Here is a 25,807-nt window from a genome sequence, read left to right as displayed (position 1 = left end):
CATCAACAAAACACCAAATTTCGGAATTTCTCGTGGAAGAATGGTGTCGCATCCCTCCAATAGAGTTCACACACTTGTGGAATCTATGCCAAGTCGCATTGAAGCTGTTCTGGTAGCTCGTGGTGGCGCAACACTCTATTAAGAGACTTTATGTTGGTGTTTCCTTTATTTTTGCAGGTGCCTGTATATCTTTCAGAGCTTTGATAAGCTTTATAAGGGCCATTAAATAAAAAATTGTAGATGGGACAATCAAGTTCGAATTCTACGAACCAGGCTTTCCTCAGTGTCCTACCACAGTGGAAAGGTTTTGGTGAGGGTCTTATAAAGGGTGAGAGCCCATTCACCCATGTACTCACCCATGCTGGCATTGGCTGGCCTGCCTAGGCACATGATGCAGCTCCACTGAGGCAGGCTATACAGAAGTAGCTATATCCCCCCCAGGTTCACTAGCCGTAAAAATGGCTATGAAATATGCCAACAATTCACGAGTACAGTACTCACCTCGAGGGCGGCGAGCAAGTGTGTATTGGAAGTGACGTTTTATGGTTAGTGAACTTCGCTCAGGGCAGGGAAAATGTTAATACGTGCTACACTGTTCTGTATAGGATATGGTTCAGAGAAAGGGGAGACCATGAGCACATTCTGTCTTTAGTTTTTTCACTGACAAACAGATTTTGGATTCCCAAAGCAGGCAACGTAGCAAATTATTTGAGCCATTTTCAGTCAATAATATCTTATTTTTTTACATGGCTTGTATTTATGTCACAGTTCTGCGAGAAATCCCCTAGGATCCGCTTAGAACAAAAGTAACTGCCTTGTAATAACATAACACGTACATAGTAACTGTATTTAACCAATTTAAAAAAAGAAAAATCAATATCCTTTCCTTCCTAATACCCTTCCTAAGACCCAGAGTTTTTCCCGGTCAGTTCACATGGTCATGGAAAAATATGGTCAGCTCACATGATGGGTCTGTCCTGACCCTAGTCCTATCAACATGTTTGGCTTGTGTTGTGTTGTGGTCTGGCCAGCCCTGATCAGACTGATCTGTGTGTGTCTCTAATTACTTAAGCCTGGCCTTGGCCGCTGCTACACTGCACTATATGTTTACCACCCAGCTCTCGCTCTCGCTGTGTAGATTGCCTCATTAATCCCTGGTTAATGTAATCTGTGAAGTCAGCAGCAGCAGCTATCAGTGGGTTAATCCAACATCCCATAGTATCCTATAGGCCATTAGCTAATCTTACCTTCCACTGATCATATATTATGCTACATTACTGGGACATGATACATGATACATGACTGTATTGCTGGGAGCATTGGTAATACATTTAATTGTATTGAGGGCATCCTCTATCTTGTTGTACTGCTAATATATTTAACACTTGTTTGGTGGAGTGCTTTCCAGTAATCTACTAACTCTAGCTCATACCCTGATATCAAATCAAATTGTATTTGTCACATGCACCGAATACAACAAGTGTAGAAATTACAGTGACATGCTTACTTACAAGCTCTTAACCAACAATGCAGTTAAGAAAAATAAGTTTTAAGTAAAAAAATTGAAGAAAAATAAAACAATTAAACAGCAGCAGTAAAATAACAATAGCGAGGCTATATACAGGGGGTACCAGTACAGAGTCAATGTGTGGGGGCACCAGTTAGTCGAGGTAATTGAGGTAATATCTACATGTAGGTAGAGTTAACGTGACAATGCATAGATAATAATCAGAGTAGCAGCAGAGTAAAGGGGGGGGGGGCAATGCAAATAGTCTGGGTAGCCCTTTGAAACTTAAATCAGTTTTACCTCATTTCTATCAACATCTTAAATGTGAAACAAGAGGGAAAAGAACTCTGGACCACCTATCCTCCACACACGGAGATGCATACAAAGCTCGCCCTCCATTTGCCAAATCTGACCATAATTCTATCCTCCTGATTCCTGCTGACAAGCAAAAATTAAAGCAGGAAGCACCAGTGACTAGATCAATAAAAAAGTGATCAGATGAAGCAGATGTTAAGACACAGGACGGTTTTGCCAGCACAGACTGGAATATGTTCCAGGATTCCTGCAATGGCACTGAATAGTACACCACAGCTGTCATTGGCTTCATCAATAAGTGTATCGATGACGTCGTCCCCACAGTGACCGTTCGTACATACCCCAACCAGAAACCATGGATTACAGGATGCGTCTTCACTGAGCTAAAGGCTAGAGCTGCCGCTTTCAAGGAGCGGGACTCTAACCCAGAGCTCATAAGAGATCTCGCTTAGCTTAGCTGTTCAGGAGTCTTACGGCTTGGGGTAGAAGCTGTTAAGAAGCCTTTTGGACATAGACTTGGCGCTCCAGAACCTCTTGCCGTGCGGTAGCAGACAGAACAGTCTATGACTACGGTGGCTGGAGTCTTTGACAATTTTGCGGGCTTTCATCTGGCATTGCCTGATATAGAGGTCATAGATGGCAGGAAGCTTGGCCCCAGTGATGTACTGGGCCGTAGTCACTACCCTCTGTAGTGCCTTGCGGTCGGAGGCCGAACAGTTGCCATACCAGGCAGTGATGCAATCAGTCAGGATGGTGCAGCTGTAGAACCTTTTAAGGATATGAGGACCCATGCCAAATCTTTTCAGTCTCCTGAGGGGGAATAGTCATTGTCATGTCCTCTTTACGACTGTCTTAGTGTGTTTGGACTGCGATAATTTGTTGGTGATGTGGACACCAAGGAATTTAAAACTCTCAACCTGCTGTACTACAGCCCCGTCGATGAGAATAGGGGCGTGCTCAGTCCTCCTTTTCCTGTAATCCACAATCATCTCCTTTGTCTTGATCACGTTGAGGGAGAGGTTGAAGTCCTGGTACCACACGGTCAGGTCTCTGACCTCCCTATAGGCTGTCTCTTCGTTGTCTGGGATCAGGCCAAACACTGTTGTGTTATCGGCAAACTTGATGATGTTGTTGGAGTCGTGCCTGGCCATGCAGTCATGAGTGAACAGGGAGTATAGGACGGGACTGAGCACACACCTCTGTTGTGGCCCACGTGTTGAGGATCAGCGTGGCGGACGTGTTGTTACCTACCCTTACCACCTGGGGGCGGCCCATCAGGAGGTCCAGGCTCCAGTTGCAGAGGGAGCTGTTTAGTCCCAGGGTCCTTAGAAAAGTGATGAGCTTTGAGGGCGCTATGGTGTTGAATGCTGAGCTGGAGTCAACGAATAGCATTCTCACATAGGTGATCATTTTGTCCAGGTGTCCAAGGGCAGTGTTGAGTGCAATAGAGATTGCATCATCTGTGGATCTGTTGGGTCGGTATGCAAGTTGGAGTGGGTCTAGGTTTTCTGGGATAATGGTGTTGATGTGAGCCATGACCAGCCTTTCAAAGCACTTCTGCTATGGGTCAGTAGTCATTTAGGCAGGTTACCTTAGTACTCTTAGGCACAAGGACTATGGTGGTCTGCTTGAAACATGCTGGTATTACAGACTCAGTCAGGTAGAGGTTGAAAATGTCTGTGAAGACACTTGCCAGTTGGTCAGCGCATGCTCGGAATACACGTCCTGGTAATCCGTCTGGCCCTGCGGCCTTGTGAATACTGATCTTTTTAAAGGTCTTCCTCACATCTGTTACTGAGAACATGACCACACAGTGATCCGGAACATCTGATGCTCTCATGTATGTTTCAGTGTTAATTGCCTCGAAGCGAGCATAGAAGTAATTTAGCTCGCCTGGTAGTCACTAGGCTGCTCGCGGCTGTGCTTCCCTTTATAGTCTGTAATAGTTTGCAAGCCCTGCCACATCCGACGAGCATAGAGCTGGTGTAGTACGATTCAATCTTAGTCCTGTATTGATGCTTTGCCTGTTTGATGGGTTGTAGGACGGCATAGCGGTATTTCTTATAAGCTTCCAGTTTAGAGTTCCACTCCTTAAATGCGGCAGCGCCTTTAGCTCAGTGTGGATGTTGCCTGTAATCCATGGCTCCTGGTTGGGGGATGCACGTATGGTCATTGTGGAGACAACATCATCAATGCACTTATTAATGAAGCCAGTGACTGTGGTGTACTCCTCAATGCCATCGGAAGAATCCCAAAACAGAGTAGGGGTGGCGGGTGGAGGGGGTGCTCAGTCTGGCATACAGTCGCTGCGCTCTTGAAGGAAACGTGTAGAAGACAAGTCATCTTTTAATCACCCCTCCATCTCCTCCGCTTCTTACTCTCTCCATTCTATGTTAACATTGGTCCCATCCCCCCTACAGCACCTCTTAAGCTTTTCTGTAGACCCATCAAACTCACCAACAACTTTATTGAATCTTTTTCCTTTTATTCTCTCTCGACGATTCCTGGATTTAAATGCACAATTATAGTAGCTACCTTTTTTTCCTCTTCTGTCCTCCTCCCCTTCACCACCTTTCTTTCTCCCGTTCCTTTCTGTCTTTCTTAGCCCAAAGGTTACAGCTAAATGTGCATCATTCATTGAAAAACAAAAGGTGTGACATTATTGAGATATCATGGCGCCATTGTGCAAGACCCTTTGATGAGAGCTGAAAACCTCAATAGGCATTTTTTTTTTTTTTACCTTTATTTAACCAGGCAAGTCAGTTGAGAACACATTCTTATTTTCAATGACGGCCTGTTCAGGGGCAGAACGACAGATTTGTACCTTGTCAGCTCAGGGGTTTGAACTCACAACCTTCCGGTTACTAGTCCAACGCCTGGTTAGAACCCTCTCTGTGGCAGCTGACAAGTTCTCTGCATCATCCTCCTGTAATGAAAAATAACAACGTTGGTGTTGTACTCCAACACATTATGAAACATCTGTGGAGTATCAGGAGTACTTACAACTGCATGAAGGTCTGTTATGGCAGAAGGCTCCAGACAGATTACACCGTCAGTATCTGGCAGAAGATGACAATTAGACAGTTCAATTATAACTTCACCCAGAAAAGGCACTTTTCCACCTAATTTGAATGTTGTTTTTACAACAGTGTGCAGGCCACATCACAATTTTTCTAATATACAACTCGGAGTCACCTTAAAATAGATTATGATGTCTGAGGGCAACTAAGAATCTGAAAAACAGCAGTCAATTACAAAATAATTGTACCGCTACAAGAAAATCAGTGTGCTAAGTTGTGTCTAAGATGGATGGCATCACTGACGTAACACTGGCAAAAAGGATGAATGGACACTACCGTTCAAATGTTCGGGGTCACTTAGAAATGTCCTTGTTTAAAAGAAAAGCACATTTGTTATCCATTAAAATAACATCAAATTCATCAGAAATACAGTGTAGACATTGTTGATGTTGTAAATGACTATTGTAGCTGGAAACAGCAGATTTCTTTATGGAATATCTACATAGGCTATTATCAGCAACCATCACTCCTGTGTTTCAATGGCACGTTGTGTTAGCTAATCCAAGTTTCGGCTAATTGATCATTAGAAAACCCTTTTGCAATTATGTTATCACAGCTGAAAACTGTTGTGCTATTTAACCTCTCTGGGATATTCGGGACGGTAGCGTCCCACCTCAACAACAGCCAATGAAAGTGCAAAATTTCTCAAACATACAAGTATTTTACACCATTTTAAAGATTAACCTGTTGTAAATCCAGCCACAGTGTCCAATTTCAAAAAGGCTTTACGACGAAAGCACACCAAACGAGTATGTTAGGTCAGTACCAAGTCACAGAAAAACACAGCCATTTTTTCCAGCCAAAGAGAGGAGTCACAAAAAGCAGAAATAGAGATAAAATTAATCACTATCTTTTGATGATCTTCATCAGATGACACTCATAGGACTTCATGTTACACAATACATGTGTGTTTTGCTCAATAAAGTTCATATTTATATCCAAAAGTCTCAGTTTACATTGGCGCATTACGTTCAGTAGTTCCAAAACAACCGGTGATTTTGCAGAGAGCCACATCAATTTACAGAAATACTCATAATAAACATTGCTAAAAGATACAAGTGTTAGACATGGCATTTTAGATCCATTTCTCCTTAATGCAACCGCTGTGTCAGATTTCAAAAAAGCTTTACCGAAAAAGCACACCATGCAATAATCTGAGTACGGTGCTCAGACAACAAAACGAGCCATACAGAAATAGCATTATAAATATTCACTTTCCTTTGATGATCTTCATCAGAATGCACTCCCAGGAATCCCAGTTCCACAATAAATGTTTGATTTGTTCGATAAAGTCCATAATTTATGTCCAAATACCTCCTTTTTGTTTGCGTGTTTAGCCCAGTAATCCAAATTCATGAGGCTCGAGCAGACGAAAAGTCAAAAAGTTCCGTTACAGTCCATAGAAACATGTCAAACGATGTATAGAATCAATCTTTAGAATGTTTTTATCATAAATCTTCATTAATGTTTCAACCGGAGAATTCCTTTTTCTGTAGAAATGCAATTGAATGCAAGTTAACTCTCACGTGAGCACGCGTGGTCAGCTCATGGCACTCTGGCAGACCTCTGACTCATTCAGCTCCCATTCCCCCCTCCTTCACAGTAGAAGCATCAAACATGGTTCTAAAGACTATTGACAGCTAGTCAATAGCTAGTCAATAGTATATACAGTGACCCCATAGAAACTGTATATTCGATAGGCAATGAGTTGAAGAACTACAAACCTCAGATTTCCCACTTCCTGGTTGGATTTCTTTCTCAGGTTTTGGCCTGCCATATGAGTTCTGTTATACTCACAGACATCATTCAAACAGTTTTAGAAACTTCAGAGTGTTTTCTATCCACATTGTCTAATGCTATGCTTATATTGGCAACTGGGCCTGAGTAGCAGGCAGTTTACTCTGGGCACCTTATTAATCCAAGCTACTCAATACTGCCCCCCAGTCCCAAAGAATTTAAAGAAGCAAAAAAACTGGCCTTCTTTAAACTAGTTGAGTATCTGAAGCATCAGCATTTGTGGGTTCAATTACAGGCTCTCAATGGCCAGAAACAAAGACCTTTCTTCTGAAACTCGTCAGTCCATTCTTGTTCTGAGAAATACAGGCTATTCCATACGAGAAATTGTCAAGAATCTGCAGATCTCGTTCAAAGCTGTGTACTATTCCCTTCACAGAACAGCGCAAACTGGTTCTAACCAGAATAGGAGTGGGAGGCCCCGGTGCACAATTGATCAAGAGGACAAGTACATTAGTGTCTAGTTTGAGAAACCGATGCCTCACAAGTCCACAACTGCCAGCTTCATTAAATAGTACCCGCAAAACACCAGTCTCAACGTCAACAGTGAAGAGGAGACACCGGGATGCTGGCCTTCTAGGCAGAGTGGCAAAGAAAAAGCCATATTTCAGACGAGCCAATAAAAAGAAAATATTAAGATGGTCAAAAGAACAGACACTGGACAGAGTAACTCTGCCTAGATTTTTATATTGCATCTTCAGTTGCTGCCAAGGACGTTTTGTGCCTGTTGGGTTGCACCTACATAAATATTAAACACACGAAAGCACACTCACTATATAAATGTTTAAAAAGTGATATAGTCAAGATAAGTTCTCAATTAATACTCACGCATTGACTCGGTCAACAATTTTCTGCCACGCCAGCTCACGTTCTTTTGCTGATGCTACAGTATTGTATTTATTCTTAAATATATACTCATTACATTTACATTTAAGTCATTTAGCAGACGCTCTTATCCAGAGCGACTTACAAATTGGTGCATTCACCTTATGACATCCAGTAGAACAGTCACTTTACAATAGTGCATCTAAATCTTAAAGGGGGGGGGGTGAGAAGGATTACTTATCCTCTCCTAGGTATTCCTTAAAGAGGTGGGGTTTCAGGTGTCTCCGGAAGGTGGTGATTGACTCCGCTGTCCTGGCGTCGTGAGGGAGTTTGTTCCACCATTGGGGGGCCAGAGCAGCGAACAGTTTTGACTGGGCTGAGCGGGAACTGTACTTCCTCAGTGGTAGGGAGGCGAGCAGGCCAGAGGTGGATGAACGCAGTGCCCTTGTTTGGGTGTAGGGCCTGATCAGAGCCTGGAGGTACTGAGGTGCCGTTCCCCTCACAGCTCCGTAGGCAAGCACCATGGTATTGTAGCGGATGCGAGCTTCAACTGGAAGCCAGTGGAGAGAGCGGAGGAGCGGGGTGACGTGAGAGAACTTGGGAAGGTTGAACACCAGACGGGCTGCGGCGTTCTGGATGAGTTGTAGGGATTTAATGGCACAGGCAGGGAGCCCAGCCAACAGCGAGTTGCAGTAATCCAGACGGGAGATGACAAGTGCCTGGATTAGGACCTGCGCCGCTTCCTGTGTGAGTCAGGGTCGTACTCTGCGGATGTTGTAGAGCATGAACCTACAGGAACGGGCCACCGCCTTGATGTTAGTTGAGAACGACAGGGTGTTGTCCAGGATCACGCCAAGGTTCTTAGCGCTCTGGGAGGAGGACACAATGGAGTTGTCAACCGTGATGGCGAGATCATGGAACGGGCAGTCCTTCCCCGGCAGGAAGAGCAACTCCGTCTTGCCGAGGTTCAGCTTGAGGTGGTGATCCGTCATCCACACTGATATGTCTGCCAGACATGCAGAGATGCGATTCGCCACCTGGTCATCAGAAGGGGGAAAGGAGAAGATTAATTGTGTGTCGTCTGCATAGCAATGATAGGAGAGACCATGTGAGGTTATGACAGAGCCAAGTGACTTGGTGTATAGCGAGAATAGGAGAGGGCCTAGAACAGAGCCCTGGGGGACACCAGTGGTGAGAGCGCGTGGTGAGGAGACAGATTCTCGCCACGCCACCTGGTAGGAGCGACCTGTCAGGTAGGACGCAATCCAAGCGTGGGCCGCGCCGGAGATGCCCAACTCGGAGAGGGTGGAGAGGAGGATCTGATGGTTCACAGTATCGAAGGCAGCCGATAGGTCTAGAAGGATGAGAGCAGAGGAGAGAGTTAGTTAGCTTTAGCAGTGCGGAGCGCCTCCGTGATATAGAGAAGAGCAGTCTCAGTTGAATGACTAGTCTTGAAACCTGACTGATTTGGATCAAGAAGGTCATTCAGAGAGAGATAGCGGGAGAGCTGGCCAAGGACGGCACGTTCAAGAGTTTTGGAGAGAAAAGAAAGAAGGGATACTGGTCTGTAGTTGTTGACATCGGAGGGATCGAGTGTAGGTTTTTTCAGAAGGGGTGCAACTCTTGCTCTCTTGAAGACGGAAGGGACGTAGCCAGCGGTCAGGGATGAGTTGATGAGCGAGGTGAGGTAAGGGAGAAGGTCTCCGGAAATGGTCTGGAGAAGAGAGGAGGGGATAGGGTCAAGCGGGCAGGTTGTTGGGCGGCCGGCCGTCACAAGATGCGAGATTTCATCTGGAGAGAGAGGGGAGAAAGAGGTCAGAGCACAGGGTAGGGCAGTGTGAGCAGAACCAGCGGTGCCGTTTGACTTAGCAAACGAGGATCGGATGTCGTCGACCTTCTTTTCAAAATGGTTGACGAAGTCATCTGCAGAGAGGGAGGAGGGAGGGGGAGGGGGAGGAGGATTCAGGAGGGAGGAGAAGGTGGCAAAGAGCTTCCTAGGGTTAGAGGCAGATGCTTGGAATTTAGAGTGGTAGAAAATGGCTTTAGCAGCAGAGACAGAGGAGGAAAATGTAGAGAGGAGGGAGTGAAAGGATGCCAGGTCCGCAGGGAGGCGAGTTTTCCTCCATTTCCGCTCGGCTGCCCGGAGCCGAGCGTTAATTAATATTTCTAACTCCACTGGGGAGAAGTAGGAGGTTCGAGTCCTTTTTTTCTCCTGTTGCCATGATGAATCATGTTATCTGCGTTCCATTGATGAGGGCGTTTTATGTCCTCATGCACGTGCTTTACTCAGGGTTACCTATTCACCTATTCTGAAAATTAAAACTCTGAGATTGACAGCTAGTTACCCCAGAGTTCAGGTTTAAACTCAGAGTTTGTTAAACCTGCTTTCTGAAACAGAGCCCTGCTGTCTTCGTAATCAGTGGCTGTATTGGAGGGGGGTGGTTTCTCCTCTCCTAGGCAATCAGCAATTAGTGTCACACCTTGATCTGTTTTACCTGTCTTTGTGGTTGTCTCCACCTCCTCCAGGTGTCACCCGTCTTCCCCATTATTCCCAGGGTAGTTATTCCTGTGTTCTCTGTTTGTCTGTTGCCAGTTTGTCTTGTTAAGCATACAAGTGTGTTTTCCAAGTTCCTGGTTTTCCTAGTCCTCCCGGTTTTGACTTCTTGCCTGCAATGACACTAAGCCCGCCTGCCTGACCATTCAGCCTGCCGTGACCTCGAGCCTGCCTGTCACCCTGTACCGTTTTGACTCTGACCTGGTTTATGAACATTTGCCTGTCCTCAACCCGCCTCTTGCCTGACGCTTTTTGTTCAATAAATATCAGACTCTAACCATCTGCATCCTGTGTCTGCATCTTGGTCTCGCTCTGTGCCGTTATAATTAGTACCGGGAGGTGTGCTCTACACCTCCCCAGAGCAATTAATGTTAGTACTTCGGTCTCACCGAAAAATTAAGACCGAAGCAGAAATGAAGATGGTTCTGCCAAATTGCTCTGCGGAGTGAAGAGAGGACTGCTCCACACCACTCTCTCACTTGAGTATCTTACCTATTTTTTTTCAGAATATCTCTGCTCGGTTGTAGCTTTGGCAACTATGTGTGGGTATTCTAACCCAGTTTGCTCTGCTCCCTGTGGGCTGTACAGAAACTCCCCACCCCTTGGCTGCAACCCTTCTAATTTAGTGTACCCTGCCTGCACAACTCATGTGCCTAGTTATATAAAAATGTGGAAGTCAGCGTTTGGAACTGCCGATCTGCAGTCAAGAATGCTGAGTTCATCTCAGCCTATGCTGACGATTTTGGCCCTGGTGGAGACATGGATCACCCCAGAGCACACTGCTGCTCTCTCCATCTGACTACGTTTTCTCTTACAGTCCGAAGAGACATGGTCATCGCGGGTGGCACAGGGCTACGCATTTCTCCTGAATGGAGATTATCTACTTACTCCCTCACTAACCTGTCAATCTCTACATTTGAATTCCATGCTGTCACAATTTTTTCCACAAGCTTAACATTGTCATATATCGCCCACCAGGTGCCCTTAGAGTTCCTCAATGAGATTGACACCTTGAGAAGCTAATTTCCTGACAACTGCGCAACACTTTTCGTACTTGGCGACTTCAACCTCCCGATGTCTACCTTAGATTAATATCTTTCCCCTACTTGCCTCTTTTGACCTCGCTCTTTTCCAGTCTCCTCCCACTCACAAGGCAGGAAATAAGACCTCATCTTTACCTGAGGCTGTTCACCTACTAATCTCACTGCTCACTGTTTTGTTTCCTTTTCTGTATCCCTCTCCTCCAACCATAGCCACTCAGCCCCTTCCCAGATGTGCAACCTATCTTTGCTCTCTCGCTCCCACTACTCGCTTCTCTTCTATCCTATCATCTCACCTTTCTGATAAATACTTCTCACTCATGTCTCCTGATTCTGCGTCTTCGACCCTACTCTCTTCCAATTCTGCATCATATAACTTGCACTGTCCCCTTTCCTCACAGCCAGCTCGGCCCTCCCATCCTTCTCCGTGGCTAAGTGACTCATTGCACACTTACAGAACAGGGCTGCATGCTGCAGAGTGAAAATGGAGGAAAACTAAACTTCGGGAGGGCCTATCATCCTTTCACTCCATCCTCCTTATCTTCCTATGTATCAGCTGTTAAAGCCACTTTCTATCAGTCAAAATGTCAAGCTTCTGCCTCTAATGCTAAGACACGTTTAATCCTCCACCCCCTCATGCCTCCTTCTCTGCGGACGACTTTGTCAACCACTTTGACAAGAACATTGATCCCATCTGCTCCTCATTCACTCAGCCTATTGAGTCCACTAGTCCCATTCACACAGATCTACCCTATACCTTGACCTCCTTATCACCCCTCTTCAGATGAAATCCTGCACCTAGTGAGGTCCAGCTGTCCGATAACCCGCTCGCTCAACCCCATCCCCTCCTCCCTTCTCCAGTCAATCTCTGGAGACCTTCTCCCATTCCGCACAACTCATCCCTGACCACTGGCTGCGTCCCCTTGGACTTCTCCCCAAGAACCCAACACTCGACCCCTCTGACGTCAAACTGCATACCTTTCTTTTCTCCCCAAGTCTCAACTGAGACTGGTCTTCTCTGTGTCTCGAAGACTCTCTGCATTGCAAAAGCTGACTCTCTCCTTTGTTCTCATCCTCCTAGATTCATCTGCTGCCTTCGACATCGTCAGGGCTGGGCGTCTCAGGCTCTGCACACTCTTGGATTGCATCCTACCTGGCAGGCTGCTCCTACCAGATGACATGGGGAGGATCTGTGTCTGCACCACATACTCTCACTACTGGTGGAACCCCAGGGGTCTGTTCTAGGCCCTCTTCTCTCTATACACCAAGCCACTCGGCTCCATCATATGCTGACATGGTCTCTCCTATCATTGCTATATGAATGACACTCCCAGGTGGCGACACTCATATCTGCTTGCCTGGCAGATTGGATGTTAGCCCACCACCTGAAGCTCTTCCTCCCGGGGAAGACCTGCCTGCTCCAAGACCTCCCCATCACGGTTGACTACTCCACGGTGTCCACTTCCGAGAGTGCAAAGAACGTTGGCGTGACCCTGGGCAACGCTGTTGTTCTCTGCCAACATCAAAGCAGTGACTCATTTTGCAGGTCATGCTCTACAACATCTGTAGAATACGGCCCTACCTCACACAGGAAGCGGCGCAGGTCCTAATCCAGGCACTTCTCCTCTCCCGTCTGGACATCTGCAACTCTCTGTTGGCTGTTCTCCCTGCTTGGGCCATCAAACCCCTGCAACTTATTCAGAATGCTGCAGCCCACCTGGTGTTCAACCTTCCCAAGTCACCCCAAGTCATCCCACTGGCTTCCTGACAAAGCTCCCATGCACTAGAACACCATGGTTATTTGCCTATTGAGTAGCACCTCCCTACATTCAGGCTGAACTCAAAACCCTACACCCCAACCCGAGCAATCCATTCTCCCACCTCTGGTCACTTGGCCCTATCAAGTTTTTCATGAACAAACACACACTTCACTTTTTGAACCTTACTAGCACCAACTTTGTTGATAGCTATTTTATTGAGGAAAAATGTACTTACTGTGATTTGCAAACATTTCTAAATATGTTTTAATTTCTCATTATGGGCCACTGTGTGTGGATGAGTGAGGGGGGGGGGGTAAATTTATCTAATCCATTTTGAGTTCAAGCTGTAACACAACGAAATGTGGAATAAATCAAGGGGTATGAATATTTTCTAGTGGCACTATATGTATATTGCTACTGTGATATGAAAACTGCTACATTATTTTTATTTAACTAAAGTCTCAGAATTAGCTCTGGGAGCTAACGAATAAAAAATAATTTGGTGGGTGGTCAGAACGTGACACCTTTAGTGACGATTACAGATTTGAGGCGCTTTGGTTATGTCTGTATCAGATTTGCACATCTCAAATTTTTTCTTGCAGATTTTTTCAAATATAGCCAGATTTGTTCAAATATAACCTTCTGGCAGGTTTTCCCATCTCAGCCAAGGAACTGTACATTTAATCTTTCCGAAGGTACAGTATATTTGTCCTGTTTTGTTGTTGTTTGTTTTTTCCTTTATTTAACCAGGCAAGTCAGTTGAGAACAAATTCTTATTTACAATGACGGCCTAGGAACAGTGGGTTAACTGCCTTGCTCAGGGGCAAAACAACAGATTTTTTTTGACCTTGTCAGCTCTGGGATTCAATCTAGCAACCTTTTGTTTACTGGTCCAAAGCTCTAACCACTAGGCTACCTGCCATCCTTGTTTCACACATGTACAAGTGAAAATTGGTAATGTGTTTCTTTTGCGTATCCTAACTCCCCATGAGACACCTTGCCGTCTCTGGGATTCGAACTTGCGACTTCCCAGTTACTGGCCCAACACTCTAACCGCTAGGCTGCCTGTCGCCCTCTACCTGTCGCCCTCTACCTGTCTTCAGGTTTCAGGTAACGTTATTCTTCACACAAGCAAAGTTCTCAAAACCACCAATGCTACGCTAACATCAAAAACTCTCAACTTGACAATACACGAGTCACAAACTCAAAAGTTACATCTCATACAGAACCCAGGAGGACTAGCAAAGCCTTAGGACATCGGTGGACCAGGTTCCACACTTCCACTAACAGAAAACCAGAAGCCTCGGAGGAACTAACAAATCAAATGGCTTCACTAGGTTATTCTGGAAGTTTGGGAGCAAATCTGCTTCTCTGCCTCTTTTCACGTGCCGCGGCGTATAAAGTGGACTCGCCAGCCCCCGCACATGTATGCGTTTGACCCCTGCTTAATGCTCTTCCAAAGCTCTTCCACAGCCGCAACAAATGTTCGCCGAACATGGGCTCTGAACGCTCCTTTAAAATGGTGTTGTGGTGCATTCCACAACAGCATCCCACATGACTCTGCGATTGACCCTGTTCGTTTGTGCAGAATCAGTGCCAGTCAGCCGGTGAACACATGGAGCAGCCATGGAGAACCACTCAGGACCCCTCATCAGGCAATTACATGCCTGAGCCGACGCACACATCCATGGGCAGACCAGGCAGGGCCCTTTGTCCATCATCAAGTTCAGTCTCATTGCTGAAGTGGAGGGAGAGAGTTAAACATACAATATATGGTACTGAAATAACTACATGAAACGTTCAAAAAAGGTAATTGGCTAACTTTTGAGTGAACTGACAAAGAGGATATGCAGGACAAAATGTTAAGACTGAGACTGGAGAATCAGGAGAGAGAAAGGTCTCAACTTTGCTGCATATTTTAAATGGTAGAACACATAGTATGAGATCTAAGAATAACCAACCATTAAGTTTCAGAAACAAGGATAGCAATAAATTAGGCTCCCGTTACTAGTATTCTAAACCAACATGTACCCTATCACCAACTGCACTGGGGAGGGAGGGAGGGCAGGCGTGGGAGGGAAGGAGAGAGGAGAGATTTAATTGAGTAGGCTTGGAGGCTTAGGAATGAGTTCTCTCTTTCTCTCTCACTCTCCACTGAGTCTGACAGTACCAGACGGAGTGTGTGTGTTTTTTGTGTGTGTGTGTGTGTGTGTGTTTATGTTTCCGCGCCTGTGTGTGTGGTGGAGGAACAGCACTCTGCTCCCGAGGCATACAGTATAAAGGGGAAGGAGGCCAGTCTAATTTGATGTTTTGTTTTCCACACAGAGAGCAATTATTTCCCTTCTATTTGTTTGGCCTCATATCCTACACTGACTCTGCTAGGAATACAGTCCAGTAGACACAATCATCTCCAACTTACAACTACTGGTAATGAAGGCCCAAAAAGATTGAAACCTGACACTTAGAATAAGGTAAATAAAGCAACAAAAAAGTGATTATTTGTTTACTTGTGTACCTTTTTATTGAACGAAGATGTACGAGGTAAGTGACAGCTCTTCTTCAACAGACTTTCTCAGAACCCTACACTACTGTTTCACTGATTTCAGCTCTCGTAAAAGCCTGGGTTTTCTGCACTTTAACACTTGAATCTTATTACCTAAAAAGGATCCATTGAAAGTGTGGGTTCACAGCTCCAATCCAGATGTGTTGGTCATTACTGAGACGTGGTTCAGAAAGAGTGTTTTGAACACTGATGTTAACCTTTCTGCTTATAACCTTTTTCGGCAAGACGGATGTTCCAAAGGTGGTGGAGTGCCAATCTTTGCCAAGGATCACTTTCAGTGCTCTGTTGTCTCCACCAAATCTGTCCCCAAACAATTTTATTTGCTGGTTTTAAGCATTAAACTTTCAAATAGCTCTTTGTTGACTGTTGCTGGGTGTTATCGTCCACCATCAGCACTGGCCTGCACCCTACCTGCCCTAAGCTCTCCCCTGGCCCCTTACACTAAGTCTGAATTTGTCCTGAGAGGTGACCTAAACTGGGACATGCTTAAACCACTTAGCCAAGTCCTAAAGCAATGGGACTCCCTAAATCTTTCTCAGATTATTACCAACACCACAAGGTATGACTCCAAACACCCAGAAATGGCTACTCGTCTTGATGTTATCCTCACAAATAATCCTGATAGGTATCAGGTCTGGTGTTTTCTGTAATGACCTTAGTGATCACTGTTTTACAGCCTGTGTTCGTAATGGCTGCTCAGTGAACCGATTTGTCATTATGTCCTGATTTGTCATATACGCTTGCTAAAAAACTTTAATGAGCAAGCATTCCTTCATGACCTGGCCCCTGTAAATTGGTATAGAATCAGCTTGATCCTCTCGGTCGAAGACGCTTGGACCTTCTTTGTTGATATTATCAGTGGTATTGTTAACAAATACTCCCCATAAACCGGTCCGGACCCTGGTTCGACTGTGATCTTACTCCACCTCAAGAATTCCATTTGCCAAATGGCGCGGGACACACGCATACTCAGGCTGACTGGCTCTTGTTCAGGCAAATGAGAAATAAGTGTGCTCAGGCTATCGGAAAGGCCAAAGTTAGTTACTTTAAGGAGCAGTTCTCTCACAGGATCTAAACCCAAGAAGTTCTGGAAAACGGATAAAGACCTGGAGAATAAACCCTCCTCCTCACAGCTGCCCATGTCCCTTAATGATGATGATGTGGTTGTTACTGACAAGGAGCACATGTCTGAGCTTTTTAATAACCACTTCATCAGGATTCCTATTTGACTCAGCCATGCCTCCTTGCCCGTCCAACATTTCCTCATCTCCCACCCCTTCTAATGCGATTAGCCCTGAAGCTCCTCCCTCTTTTTCCCCTGTCCCGCTACAAAGTTTCTCCCTGCAGGCAGTCACTGAGTCTGAGGTGCTAAAGGAGCTCCTTAAACTTGACCCCCAAAAAACATCTGGGTAAGATGGTTTAGAGCCTTTCTTCTTTAAAATAGGGTACACACTTTTCTTTTTCACCATAAGAGGTTTTAAGGTTTCAGCCTCTATCATCGCCAAGCCTTTCTCTGAGCTTTTTAACCTGTCTCTCCTCTCTGTGGAAGTTCTTAGAAGGCAGCCATGGTGTGTCCTTTATTTAAAGGGGGAGGTGAAGATGATCCTAACTGTTAGAGGCCAATTTCTATTTTGCCCTGTTTATCAAAAGTGTTGGAAACTTGTCAATAATCAACTGACTGGCTTTCTTGATGTCTATAGTATTCTCTCTGGTATGCAGTCTGGTTCTCGCTCAGGTTATGGTTGTGTCACTGCAACCTTAAAGATCCTAAATGATGGCCTGGTTTGCTAACTACCTCAAACAGTGCAGTGTATAAAGTCATGTTGAGTTGCTACCATGTTGTCATGTGGTGTTGCTGCCATGCTACTGTATGTTATTGTCTTAGGTCTCTCTTTATGTAGTGTCTCCACAGGAGTCCTTTTGCCTTTTGGTAGGCTGTCATTGTAAATAAGAATTTGTTCTTGACTGACTTGCCTAGTTAAATAAAATAAAAGCCAGTGTCGTCTATGAGAAGAGATTATTTCCCAATCTGACACTGCACCTTTGTAGGCTTATAGGCCATGCACTAAGGTCTGATTATAGGTACCTACCCAGTACCCTAGAGCCTCCTTCATTACTGCCTCATCACGCCAACAGTTCACAGAACTGGGCTGGGCTAAAGCTGTCTGATAACCCCTGTGATTTACTATTCCAGGCCTCTCTTTAACATATTAAACTGCTATGTCTGACCCAGGACGCATGTGAACCGCTATCAGCCTCACCAACAAACCCACAATCAAGGCTCTTTTTTTTAGGCGTGGCTGGCTGAAAGGCAGGCGAGACGGGATTCCCGCTCCCCCACCATGGTGACTTGCCAAGGGAGGTATTTTATAATAATAATTTTCTAGTCTCACAGGGATGACACAGGGGTGTCAATACTGAGTCACAGTGTTCTCCTGTTCCTGACAACCGGGATGTCTGGAGTTAATGGCCAGAGGAACGCTCCTGGTAACAGGTGTGACGTGCTTCTGCATAGTGATGCACAATCAGTTGATGAGTAATGAGTGTGATTACTTAACTCTCTTTCTGTCCTCTCTCTTTCTCTTCTCTCACACACAACTCACACACTCTTGTTCAATTTCCACTGACTCTTGTTTTTCAAAATATGTGTGTATACAGCAGGTTTCATGTTTTCAGTCTCTCTGTCCCTCTCTGGCCAAAGGAAACTGGCGAGGAAGACTATGGCTGCCATGTTTCCCTCTTCCTCTTCAAACATGGTTCACTAAAGCCCTCTCTAAAGAGCCCTGAGCTGGTACTGCACTGTGCACATTCCAGTAACACTTCAATAACTTACATAACCCCTGATCATCCTCTCTTCACTCAGACTGGAGGGAGATGCATTGCCTCCAATTGGAGACTCCGTCTCTGTTTGTCTTTTGTTTGCACAAATCATATTCATTTAGAGGGATGGGATGGTAATGCTAATCATAACGTTAAAGGTGGTGATGTGTCCACAGGTAGAACATCAGTTAAAGGTGGTGAGGTGTCCACAGGTAGAACATCAGTTAAAGGTGGGTGAGTTGTCCACAGGTAGAACAACAGTTAGAGGTGGTGAGGTGTCCACAGGTAGAACATCAGTTAAAGGTGGGTGAGGTGTCCACAGGTAGAACATCAGTTAAAGGTGGTGAGGTGTCCACAGGTAGAACATCAGTTAAAGGTGGGTGAGGTGTCCACAGGTAGAACATCAGTTAAAGGTGGGTGAGGTGTCCACAGGTAGAACATCAGTTAAAGGTGGTGAGGTGTCCACAGGTAGAACATCAGTTAAAGGTGGTGAGGTGCCCACAAGTAGAACATCAGTTAAAGGTGGGTGAGGTGTCCACAGGTAGAACATCAGTTAAAGGTGGGTGAGGTGTCCACAGGTAGAACATCAGTTAAAGGTGGTGAGGTGTCCACAGGTAGAACATCAGTTAAAGGTGGGTGAGGTGTCCACAGGTAGAACATCAGTTAAAGGTGGTGAGGTGTCCACAGGTAGAACATCAGTTAAAGGTGGTGAGGTGCCCACAAGTAGAACATCAGTTAAAGGTGGGTGAGGTGTCCACAGGTAGAACATCAGTTAAAGGTGGGTGAGGTGTCCACAGGTAGAACATCAGTTAAAGGTGGGTGAGTTGTCCACAGGTAGAACAACAGTTAGAGGTGGTGAGGTGTCCACAGGTAGAACATCAGTTAAAGGTGGGTGAGGTGTCCACAGGTAGAACATCAGTTAAAGGTGGTGAGGTGCCCACAAGTAGAACATCAGTTAAAGGTGGGTGAGGTGTCCACAGGTAGAACATCAGTTAAAGGTGGTGAGGTGTCCACAGGTAGAACATCAGTTAAAGGTAGAACATCAGTTAAAGGTGGTGAGGTGTCCACAGGTAGAACATCAGGTAAAGGTGGTGAGGTGTCCACAGGTAGAACATCAGTTAAAGGTGCTGAGATGCCCACAGGTAGAACATCAGTTAAAGGTGGTGAGGTGTCCACAGGTAGAACATCAGTTGAAGGTGGTGAGGTGCCCAAAAGTAGAACATCAGTTAAAGGTGGGTGAGGTGTCCACAGTTAGAACATCCGTTAAAGGTAGTGAGGTGTCCACAGGTAGAACATCAGTTAAAGGTGGGTGAGGTGTCCACAGGTAGAACATCAGTTAAAGGTGGGTGAGTTGTCCACAGGTAGAACATCAGTTAAAGGTGGGTGAGTTGTCCACAGGTAGAACAACAGTTAGAGGTGGTGAGGTGTCCACAGGTAGAACAACAGTTAGAGGTGGTGAGGTGTCCACAGGTAGAACATCAGTTAAAGGTAGAACATCAGTTAAAGGTGGTGAGGTGCCCAAAAGTAGAACATCAGTTAAAGGTGGGTGAGGTGTCCACAGGTAGAACATCAGTTAAAGGTGGGTGAGGTGTCCACAGGTAGAACATCAGTTAAAAGTGGTTAGGTGTCCACAGCTAGAACATCAGGTAAAGGTTGGTGAGGTGTCCACAGGTAGAACATCAGGTAAAGGTGGTGAGGTGTCCACAGGTAGAACATCAGTTAAAGGTGCTGAGATGCCTACAGGTAGAACATCAGTTGAAGGTGGTGAGGTGCCCAAAAGTAGAACATCAGTTAAAGTTGGGTGAGGTGTCCACAGTTAGAACATCCGTTAAAGGTGGTGAGGTGTCCACAGGTAGAACATCAGTTTAAGGTGGTGAGTTTCCCACAGGTAGAACATCAGTTAAAGGTGGTGAGGTGCCCACAAGTAGAACATCAGTTAAAGGTGGGTGAGGTGTCCACAGCTAGAACATCAGGTAAAGGTTGGTGAGGTGTCCACAGGTAGAACATCCGTTAAAGGTGGTGAGTTGTCCACAGGTAGAACATCAGTTAAAGGTGGGTGAGTTGTCCACAGGTAGAACATCCGTTAAAGGTGGTGAGTTGTCCACAGGTAGAACATCCGTTAAAGTTGGTGAGTTGTCCACAGGTAGAACAACAGTTAGAGGTGGTGAGTTGTCCACAGTTAGAACATCCGTTAAAGGTGGTGAGGTGCCCATAGGTAGAACATCAGTTAAAGGTGGTGAGGTGTCCACAGGTAGAACATCAGTTAAAGGTAGAACATCAGTTAAAGGTGGTGAGGTGTCCACAGGTAGAACATCAGTTAAAGGTGGTGAGGTGTCCACAGGTAGAACATCAGTTAAAGGTGGTGAGGTGCCCACAAGTTGAACATCAGTTAAAGGTGGGTGAGGTGTCCACAGGTAGAACATCAGTTAAAGGTGGGTGAGGTGTCCACAGGTAGAACATCAGTTAAAAGTGGTGAGGAGTCCACAGGTAGAACATCAGGTAAAGGTTGGTGAGGTGTTGTAATGAATTTCCTCCTCTTCTTCCGAAGAGGAGAGGCGAAACGGATCAGAGGACCAATACGCGGCGTGGTAATTGTCCATGGTTCTTTTTAATGCGTTAAGGTACACATGAACAACTGACTACAAAAAACAAGAAATGTGAAAACTCAAAACAGTCCTATCTGGTGCAAAGACAGAGACAGGAACAATCACCCACAAACACACAGTGAAACCCAGGCTACCTAAGTATGATTCTCAATCAGAGACAACTAATGACACCTGCCTCTGATTGAGAACCATACTAGGCCGAAACATAGAAATTCCCAAAACCTAGAAAAACAAACATAGACTGCCCACCCAACTCACGCCCTGACCATACTAACTAAATACAAAACACAGGAAATAAAGGTCAGAACGTGACAGGTGTCCACAGGTAGAACATCAGTTAAAGGTGGTGAGGTGTCCACAGGTAGAACATCAGGTAAAGGTGGGTGAGGTGTCCACAGGTAGAACATCAGTTTAAGGTGGTGAGTTTCCCACAGGTAGAACATCAGTTAAAGGTAGAACATCAGTTAAAGGTGGTGAGGTGCCCACAAGTAGAACATCAGTTAAAGGTGGGTGAGGTGCCCACAAGTAGAACATCAGTTAAAGGTGGGTGAGGTGTCCACAGGTAGAACATCCGTTAAAGGTGGTGAGGTGTCCACAGGTAGAACATCAGTTTAAGGTGGTGAGTTTCCCACAGGTAGAACATCAGTTAAAGGTGGTGAGGTGCCCACAAGTAGAACATCAGTTAAAGGTGGGTGAGGTGTCCACAGCTAGAACATCAGGTAAAGGTTGGTGAGGTGTCCACAGGTAGAACATCAGTTTAAGGTGGTGAGTTTCCCACAGGTAGAACATCAGTTAAAGGTGGTGAGGTGCCCACAAGTAGAACATCAGTTAAAGGTGGGTGAGGTGTCCACAGGTAGAATATCAGTTAAAGGTGGTGAGGTGGCCACAGGTAGAACATCAGTTAAAGGTAGGTGATTTTACTTGGTTGAACAACATAACAAATATTAACTACTGTACTGCATTTGTACTAGCAGGAAATAAAGACTTCATAACACTGGGGAGGTGATAGGTCAATCAGAAAATATGGTAGCATGTTGTGTCTGACTGCTCTTCCATCTCGTGTGTCAGCGGGGTGGTCAGGATCGTTCACTGGTTGAGTAGGACATTGTTCTCCTCTAATTTTGGCAATGTTATGGAGAAATACACATGCCCTTTCTGGGGTGACCCTGAGCCTACGAACTCACTGTAACCGAGCCTTGAGCATCCCAATGGACATCTCTACACTGGCTCGTGTCCTGCAGTGAGCCAAGTTATAACGTTGCTGCAGGCTGGGCTCAGGATCAGGGTAAGGGGTCAGCAAATAGGGCTGGCAGGGGTACCGTTTGTCACTGAGCAGGTAACAATTGAACTTGCCTATGATAAGGAGGAGACAAAATATTGATTATAATAGGATATAGCTATATATGAAACTCACCATGGGCAAATCTAGCGCTCAGTGTACACTCATGAAAAATTGCGAGTCATGCACAGACCCAGGCCACTTTGCTTCCACGTTGCTGATGCGGGCTGCATCACATATGATCATCACAGTGCAGAACAGTAATTAGCTGTATTGTGAAGTATCTTTCATTTGGAATGCTAAGGCTACTATTTAAGTGTACCTGCACATTAATGCTGTGGAAAGACTTCTTATTCATATAGCTCCTTCAGTAAATGAAGGAGATTATGATAGGAGTGTCGTCTATGCATCCAATCACACCTGGAAACCCTACAATATATCAAATTAACTAATTTGTGCAAAAAGCACAAATAGAGATAAAATTAATAACTAACCTTTTATGATCTTCATCAGATGACAGTCATAGGACTTCATGTTACACAATACATGTATGTTTTGTTCGATAAAGTGCATATTTATATCAAAAAATCTAATTTTACATTGGCGTGTTACGTTCAGTAGTTCTAAAACTATAAGTCGTGGCTCGACGACTCATTGCGAGCTCACAGAACAGGGCTCCGGGCAGCCGAGCGGAAATGGAGGAAAACTCGCCTCCCTGCGGACCTGGCATCCTTTCGTTCCCTCCTCTCTACATTTTCCTCCTCTGTCTCTGCTGCTAAAGCCACTTTCTACCACTCTAAATTCCAAGCATCTGCCTCTAACCCTAGGAAGCTCTTTGCCACCTTCTCCTCCCTCCTGAACCCTCCTCCCCCCCCCCTCCTCCCTCTCTGCAGATGACTTCGTCAACCATTTTGAAAAGAAGGTCGACGACATCCGATCCTCGTTTGCTAAGTCAAACGACACCGCTGGTTCTGCTCACACTGCCCTACCCTGTGCTCTGACCTCTTTCTCCCCTCTCTCTCTCAGATGAAATCTCGCGTCTTGTGACGGCCGGCCGCCCAACAACCTGCCCGCTCGACCCTATCCCCTCCTCTCTTCTCCAGACCATTTCCGGAGACCTTCTCCCTTACCTCACCTCGCTCATCAACTCATCCCTGACCGCTGGCTACGTCCCTTCCATCTTCAAGAGAGCGAGAGTTGCACCCCTTCTGAAAAAACCTACACTCGATCCCTCCGATGTCAACAACTACAGACCAGTATCCCTTCTTTCTTTTCTCTCCAAAACTCTTGAACGTGCCGTCCTTGGCCAGCTCTCCCGCTATCTCTCTCAGAATGACCTTCTTGATCCAAATCAGTCAGGTTTCAAGACTAGTCATTCAACTGAGACTGCTCTTCTCTGTATCACGGAGGTGCTCCGCACCGCTAAAGCTAACTCTCTCTCCTCTGCTCTCATCCTTCTAGACCTATCGGCTGCCTTCGATACTGTGAACCATCAGATCCTCCTCTCCACCCTCTCCGAGTTGGGCATCTCCGGCGCGGCCCACGCTTGGATTGCGTCCTACCTGACAGGTCGCTCCTACCAGGTGGCGTGGCGAGAATCTGTCTCCTCACCACGCGCTCTCACCACTGGTGTCCCCCAGGGCTCTGTTCTAGGCCCTCTCCTATTCTCGCTATAAACCAAGTCACTTGGCTCTGTCATAACCTCACATGGTCTCTCCTATCATCGCTATGCAGACGACACACAATTAATCTTCTCCTTTCCCCCTTCTGATGACCAGGTGGCGAATCGCATCTCTGCATGTCTGGCAGACATATCAGTGTGGATGACGGATCACCACCTCAAGCTGAACCTCGGCAAGACGGAGCTGCTCTTCCTCCCGGGGAAGGACTGCCCGTTCCATGATCTCGCCATCACGGTTGACAACTCCATTGTGTCCTCCTCCCAGAGCGCTAAGAACCTTGGCGTGATCCTGGACAACACCCTGTCGTTCTCAACTAACATCAAGGCGGTGGCCCGTTCCTGTAGGTTCATGCTCTACAACATCCGCAGAGTACGACCCTGCCTCACACAGGAAGCGGCGCAGGTCCTAATCCAGGCACTTGTCATCTCCCGTCTGGATTACTGCAACTCGCTGTTGGCTGGGCTCCCTGCCTGTGCCATTAAACCCCTACAACTCATCCAGAACGCCGCAGCCCGTCTGATGTTCAACCTTCCCAAGTTCTCTCACGTCACCCCGCTCCTCCGCTCTCTCCACTGGCTTCCAGTTGAAGCTCGCATCCGCTACAAGACCATGGTGCTTGCCTACGGAGCTGTGAGGGGAACGGCACCTCAGTACCTCCAGGCTCTGATCAGGCCCTACACCCAAACAAGGGCACTGCGTTCATCCACCTCTGGCCTGCTCGCCTCCCTACCACTGAGGAAGTACAGTTCCCGCTCAGCCCAGTCAAAACTGTTCGCTGCTCTGGCTCCCCAATGGTGGAACACACTCCCTCATGACGCCAGGACAGCGGAGTCAATCACCACCTTCCGGAGACACCTGAAACCCCACCTCTTTAAGGAATACCTAGGATAGGATAAAGTAATCCTTCTCACCCCCCCCCCCCTTAAAAGATTTAGATGCACTATTGTAAAGTGGCTGTTCCACTGGATGTCATAAGGTGAATGCACCAATTTGTAAGTCGCTCTGGATAAGAGCGTCTGCTAAATTACTTAAATGTAAATGTAAATGTAAAACATTTTGCAGAGAGCCACATCAATTTACAGAAATACATCGTAAATGTTGATGAAAATACAAGTGTTATACATGGATTTTTTTATTTTAATTGTATTTATTTTTATTTCACCTTTATTTAACCAGGTAGGCTAGTTGAGAACAAGTTCTCATTTGCAACTGCGACCTGGCCAAGATAAAGCATAGCAGTGTGAACAGACAATACAGAGTTACACATGGAGTAAACAATTAACAAGTCAATAACACAGTAGAAAAAAAGGGGGAGTCTATATACATTGTGTGCAAAAGGCATGAGGTAGGCAAATAATTACAATTTTGCAGATTAACACTGGAGTGATAAATGATCAGATGGTCATGTACAGGTAGAGATATTGGTGTGCAAAAGAGCAGAAAAGTAAATAAATAAAAACAGTATGGGGATGAGGTAGGTGAAAATGGGTGGGCTATTTACCAATAGACTATGTACAGCTGCAGCGATCGGTTAGCTGCTCAGATAGCAGATGTTTGAAGTTGGTGAGGGAGATAAAAGTCTCCAACTTCAGCGATTTTTGCAATTCGTTCCAGTCACAGGCAGCAGAGTACTGGAACGAAAGGCGGCCAAATGATGTGTTGGCTTTAGGGATGATCAGTGAGATACACCTGCTGGAGCGCGTGCTACGGATGGGTGTTGCCATCGTGACCAGTGAACTGAGATAAGGCGGAGCTTTACCTAGCATGGACTTTTACCTAGCATGGAATATGTAGCGAGGGCCAGCCGACTAGAGCAGCGAGGGCCAGCCGACTAGAGCATACAAGTCGCAGTGGTGGGTGGTATAAGGTGCTTTGGTGACAAAGCGGATGGCACTGTGATAAACTGCATCCAGTTTGCTGAGTAGAGCGTTGGAAGCAATTTTGTAGATGACAATGCCGAAGTCGAGGATCGGTAGGATAGT

Source organism: Oncorhynchus keta, chromosome 15 (genome assembly GCF_023373465.1).
Source record: "Oncorhynchus keta strain PuntledgeMale-10-30-2019 chromosome 15, Oket_V2, whole genome shotgun sequence".
Classification (NCBI taxonomy): domain Eukaryota; kingdom Metazoa; phylum Chordata; class Actinopteri; order Salmoniformes; family Salmonidae; genus Oncorhynchus; species Oncorhynchus keta.
The sequence above is the reverse complement of the archived record's forward strand: the minus strand, read 5'-3'. Positions refer to the sequence as shown.